Genomic DNA, 6,474 nt, shown 5'->3' with positions numbered 1-6,474 from the left:
ATAGTACTGCATTATGTTAGTATTTTATCTTCATAGTACTGCATTATGTTAGTATTTTATCTTCATAGTACTGCATTATGTTAGTATTTTATCTTCATAGTACTGCATTATGTTAGTATTTTATCTTCATAGTACTGCATTATGTCAGTATTTTATCTTCATAGTACTGCATTATGTTAGTATTTTATCTTCATAGTACTGCATTATGTTAGTATTTTATCTTCATAGTACTGCATTATGTCAGTATTTTATCTTCATAGTACTGCATTATGTTAGTATTTTATCTTCATAGTACTGCATTATGTTAGTATTTTATCTTCATAGTACTGCATTATGTTAGTATTTTATCTTCATAGTACTGCATTATGTTAGTATTTTATCTTCATAGTACTGCATTATGTTAGTATTTTATCTTCATAGTACTGCATTATGTGTGAGGAAAGAGTAGATCCGCACAGCTCTGAGTGGGTGTTGTTGCCATGGCAACAACACATCATCTGTGCATGGCCGCCAGCCACAAGAGCAGCAGGACATGAAAGAGCATTTTTTTAAAAAGCAGACGACACGTTTAACAAAGAACAATTCATGGATGACTTTTGTACACAGGGAGGAGGAATTAGAGAGAGAGAGAGGAAGAGTGTGTTAGAGAGAGAAAACGAGAGTGTGTTAGAGAGAGAGGGAGAGTGTGTTAGAGAGAGAGAGAGAGGGAGAGTGTGTTAGAGAGAGAGAGAGAGAGAGAGGTAGAGTGTGTTAGAGAGAGAGTTAGTGGGTGTTGGATGGCATGAAATGTTGCCCAGTATTGTTGGTGACAGTAATGTTGGATGTCCTGCTCTTCTCTACACACTCTTAAGGTAGGTACACTATCATTACTACACACTACTTACTGTATGTACTACACACTACTTACTGTATCCTATGTACTACTTACTGTATGTACTACACACTACTTACTGTATCCTATGTACTACTTACTGTATGTACTACAAACTACTTACTGTATGTACTACAAACTACTTACTGTATTGTATGTACCACAAAGTACTTACTCTACATACTATACAGTACTTACTGTGTGTACTACACGGTACTTACCGTGTGTACTGCACAGTACTTACTGTACGTGCCACACAGTATTTACTGTATGTACTACACAGTACATATTTACTACTACATTCAAACAGCGTTTCCCACCTAGGCCTTCAGTGATGTCCTACCTAGGCCCACTTCACCTGTCCAAATACTGTACAGTAGATACTTCACATCAGCACTACTGGGCATTGAATCACATCAACACTGTACAAAATACTGTAATGTACAGTATGTCCCCCACATGGACAGGACTGTAGATACTTTACATCAACACTACTGAGCATTGAATCACATCAACACTGTACAAAATACTGTAATGTACAGTATGTCCCCCACATGGACAGGACTGTAGATACTTTACATCAACACTACTGTACATTGAATCACGTCAACACTGTACAAAATACTGTAATGTACAGTATGTCCCCCACATGGACAGGACTGTAGATACTTTACATCAACACTACTGTACATTGAATCACGTCAACACTGTACAAAATACTGTAATGTACAGTATGTCCCCCACATGGACAGGACTGTAGATACTTTACATCAACACTACTGTGCATTGAATCACATCAACACTGTACAAAATACTGTAATGTACAGTATGTCCCCCACATGGACAGGACTGTAGATACTTTACATCAACACTACTGAGCATTGAATCACATCAACACTGTACAAAATACTGTAATGTACAGTATGTCCCCCACATGGACAGGACTGTAGATACTTTACATCAACACTACTGAGCATTGAATCACATCAACACTGTACAAAATACTGTAATGTACAGTATGTCCCCCACATGGACAGGACTGTAGATACTTTACATCAACACTACTGGACATGGAATCACATCAACACTGTACAAAATACTGTAATGTACAGTATGTCCCCCACATGGACAGGACTGTAGATACTTTACATCAACACTACTGCTCATTGAATCACATCAACACTGTACAAAATACTGTAATATACAGTATGTCCCCCACATGGACAGGACTGTAGATACTTTACATCAACACTACTGGACATTGAATCACGTCAACACTGTACAAAATACTGTAATGTACAGTATGTCCCCCACATGGACAGGACTGTAGATACTTTACATCAACACTACTGCTCATTGAATCACATCAACACTGTACAAAATACTGTAATGTACAGTATGTCCCCCACATGGACAGGACTGTAGATACTTTACATCAACACTACTGGGCATTGAAACACATCAACACTGTACAAAATACTGTAATGTACAGTATGTCCCCCACATGGACAGGACTGTAGATACTTTACATCAACACTACCAACCATTGAATCACATCAACACTGTACAAAATACTGTAATGTACAGTATGTCCCCCACATGGACAGGACTGTAGATACTTTACATCAACACTACTGAGCATTGAATCACATCAACACTGTACAAAATACTGTAATGTACAGTATGTCCCCCACATGGACATGACTAGATACTTTACATCAACACTACTGCGCATTGAATCACATCAACACTGTACAAAATACTGTAATGTACAGTATGTCCCCCACATGGACAGGACTGTAGATACTTTACATCAACACTACTGGACATTGAATCACATCAACACTGTACAAAATACTGTAATATACAGTATGTCCCCCACATGGACAGGACTGTAGATACTTTACATCAACACTACTGGGCATTGAAACACATCAACACTGTACAAAAGGGTCTATTTTCTGGCACATTTAAAAATCAATTCAAGCAATTAAAACATATCTTATGTGGAACTGTCCAAATGAAAATTATTGTACAAAAACAAATGAAACGTGAAGAAATGAAATTTTTGAACTGACAATATGTGAAAGCCATTGTAGGGCAGTTAACTTAGAGTTAATGGTGTCACAAGATGTAGTTTATCTGAAGTTAACTTAGAGTTAATGGTGTCACAAGATGTAGTTTATCTGAAGTTAACTTAGAGTTAATGGTGTCACAAGATGTAGTTTATCTTAAGTTAACTTAGAGTTAATGGTGTCACAAGATGTAGTTTATCTGAAGTTAACTTAGAGTTAATGGTGTCACAAGATGTAGTTTCTCTTAAGTTAACTTAGAGTTAATGGTGTCACAAGATGTAGTTTCTCTTAAGTTAACTTAGAGTTAATGGTGTCACAAGATGTAGTTTATCTTAAGTTAACTTAAAGTTAATGGTGTCACAAGATGTAGTTTCTCTTAAGTTAACTTAGAGTTAATGGTGTCACAAGATGTAGTTTATCTTAAGTTAACTTAGTTAATGGTGTCACAAGATGTAGTTTATCTTAAGTTAACTTAGAGTTAATGGTGTCACAAGATGTAGGTTATCTTAAGTTAACTTAGAGGTAATGGTGTCACAATATGTAGTTTCTCTTAAGTTAACTTAGAGTTAATGGTGTCACAAGATGTAGTTTCTCTTAAGTTAACTTAGAGGTAATGGTGTCACAATATGTAGTTTCTCTTAAGTTAACTTAGAGTTAATGGTGTCACAAGATGTAGTTTATCTTAAGTTAACTTAGAGTTAATGGTGTCACAAGATGTAGTTTCTCTTAAGTTAACTTAGAGTTAATGGTGTCACAAGATGTAGTTTATCTGAAGTTAACTTAGAGTTAATGGTGTCACAAGATGTAGTTTCTCTTAAGTTAACTTAGAGTTAATGGTGTCACAAGATGTAGTTTCTCTTAAGTTAACTTAGAGTTAATGGTGTCACAAGATGTAGTTTATCTTAAGTTAACTTAGAGTTAATGGTGTCACAAGATGTAGTTTATCTTAAGTTAACTTAGAGTTAATGGTGTCACAAGATGTAGTTTCTCTTAAGTTAACTTAGAGGTAATGGTGTCACAATATGTAGTTTCTCTTAAGTTAACTTAGAGTTAATGGTGTCACAAGATGTAGTTTCTCTTAAGTTAACTTAGAGTTAATGGTGTCACAAGATGTAGTTTCTCTTAAGTTAACTTAGAGTTAATGGTGTCACAAGATGTAGTTTATCTTAAGTTAACTTAGAGTTAATGGTGTCACAAGATGTAGTTTATCTTAAGTTAACTTAGAGGTAATTGTGTCACAAGATGTAGTTTCTCTTAAGTTAACTTAGAGTTAATGGTGTCACAAGATGTAGTTTATCTTAAGTTAACTTAAAGTTAATGGTGTCACAAGATGTAGTTTCTCTTAAGTTAACTTAGAGTTAATGGTGTCACAAGATGTAGTTTATCTTAAGTTAACTTAGAGTTAATGGTGTCACAAGATGTAGTTTATCTTAAGTTAACTTAGAGTTAATGGTGTCACAAGATGTAGGTTATCTTAAGTTAACTTAGAGGTAATGGTGTCACAATATGTAGTTTCTCTTAAGTTAACTTAGAGTTAATGGTGTCACAAGATGTAGTTTCTCTTAAGTTAACTTAGAGTTAATGGTGTCACAAGATGTAGTTTATCTTAAGTTAACTTAAAGTTAATGGTGTCACAAGATGTAGTTTCTCTTAAGTTAACTTAGAGTTAATGGTGTCACAAGATGTAGTTTATCTTAAGTTAACTTAGAGTTAATGGTGTCACAAGATGTAGTTTATCTTAAGTTAACTTAGAGTTAATGGTGTCACAAGATGTAGGTTATCTTAAGTTAACTTAGAGGTAATGGTGTCACAATATGTAGTTTCTCTTAAGTTAACTTAGAGTTAATGGTGTCACAAGATGTAGTTTCTCTTAAGTTAACTTAGAGTTAATGGTGTCACAAGATGTAGTTTATCTTAAGTTAACTTAGAGTTAATGGTGTCACAAGATGTAGTTTCTCTTAAGTTAACTTAGAGTTAATGGTGTCACAAGATGTAGTTTCTCTTAAGTTAACTTAGAGTTAATGGTGTCACAAGATGTAGTTTCTCTTAAGTTAACTTAGAGTTAATGGTGTCACAAGATGTAGTTTCTCTTAAACATCCATCTTAATATCTGACACCTAATCAACCTTTACTCCTCCTCCTCTGTGAGTACAGGTGACTTTTCCGTGGCCTTCTATGACTGGTATGGCTCCGGTGCCACTTCCTGTTTGGGCAACTTGTGATTGGATGCTCACTTGGGACCCCCAAGTGAGCATCCAATCACAGACAACGTAAATGTCACGTTGGGGGCGAGGCCAGCTAGAAGGCCTTACTGACAACAAGTGGTGATCTATGGCAATGGTCTATCAACTGTATGTGACATTGTTGATGCTCAGGGCAGATTAGGTAGAGCATGGCAACATAAAATAGCTGAATTCTGATTGGATAAAAACTCTATAAACTAAAAACTTGTAAATTGGGATGGAAAGTATAAGCTAATTATAATACACACAGGATATAACATCCATGTGTTATTGAAGGAAAGTACATTTGTAGCACACCTGAGTGCTTCTTAGGCCACTTGTCAGCAGGTAATCCACCACAGATCAGATTAAGCAGGATTACAAACCAGGAAGTGTTGTGGTCATGTGACCCGGACTGTCTGAGATCATGGAGGGTAAACAAGAACCATCTTTGTCATTTAGACTGTCTGAGATCATGGAGGGTAAGCAAGAACCATCTTGGTCATTTAGTCTGTCTGAGATCATGGAGGGTAAGCAAGAACCATCTTTGCCATTTAGACTGTCTGAGATCATGGAGGGTAAGCAAGAACCATCTTGGTCATTTAGTCTGTCTGAGATCATGGAGGGTAAGCAAGAACCATCTTTGTCATTTAGACTGTCTGAGATCATGGAGGGTAAACAAGAACCATCTTGGTCATTTAGACTGTCTGAGATCATGGAGGGTAAACAAGAACCATCTTGGTCATTTAGTCTGTCTGAGATCATGGAGGGTAAGCAAGAACCATCTTGGTCATTTAGACTGTCTGAGATCATGGAAGGTAAACAAGAACCATCTTGGTCATTTAGACTGTCTGAGATCATGGAGGGTAAACAAGAACCATCTTGGTCATTTAGACTGTCTGAGATCATGGAGGGTAAACAAGAACCATCTTTGTCATTTAGACTGTCTGAGATCATGGAGGGTAAACAAGAACCATCTTTGCCATTTAGACTGTCTGAGATCATGGAGGGTAAGCAAGAACCATCTTGGTCATTTAGTCTGTCTGAGATCATGGAGGGTAAACAAGAACCATCTTGGTCATTTAGTCTGTCTGAGATCATGGAGGGTAAGCAAGAACCATCTTTGTCATTTAGACTGTCTGAGATCATGGAGGGTAAACAAGAACCTTTGTGAGATACCATTGTGGTCCTGTGCCCTGGACTGTCTGAGGTCATGGAGGGTAAACAAGAACCATCTTTGTCATTTAGACTGTCTGAGATCATGGAGGGTAAACAAGAACCATCTTTGTCATTTAGACTGTCTGAG

General features: G+C 36.5%; 1 long non-coding RNA gene across 1 annotated transcript in view; it reads left to right on the top strand.

Moving 5' to 3' along the window:
• Window positions 1-770: 770 nt before the first annotated feature.
• Window positions 771-6,474, top strand: part of LOC133630526 (uncharacterized) — a 20,633-nt gene continuing 14,929 nt past the window's right edge. Inside the window, exon 1 of the long non-coding RNA XR_009821272.1 lies at window positions 771-851. This is a non-coding gene — a long non-coding RNA (uncharacterized LOC133630526). The remainder of the gene's footprint in view (window positions 852-6,474) is intronic.

Source organism: Entelurus aequoreus, linkage group LG15, assembly GCF_033978785.1.
Source record: "Entelurus aequoreus isolate RoL-2023_Sb linkage group LG15, RoL_Eaeq_v1.1, whole genome shotgun sequence".
Taxonomy (NCBI): domain Eukaryota; kingdom Metazoa; phylum Chordata; class Actinopteri; order Syngnathiformes; family Syngnathidae; genus Entelurus; species Entelurus aequoreus.
The sequence above is the reverse complement of the archived record's forward strand: the minus strand, read 5'-3'. Positions and strand labels throughout refer to the sequence as shown.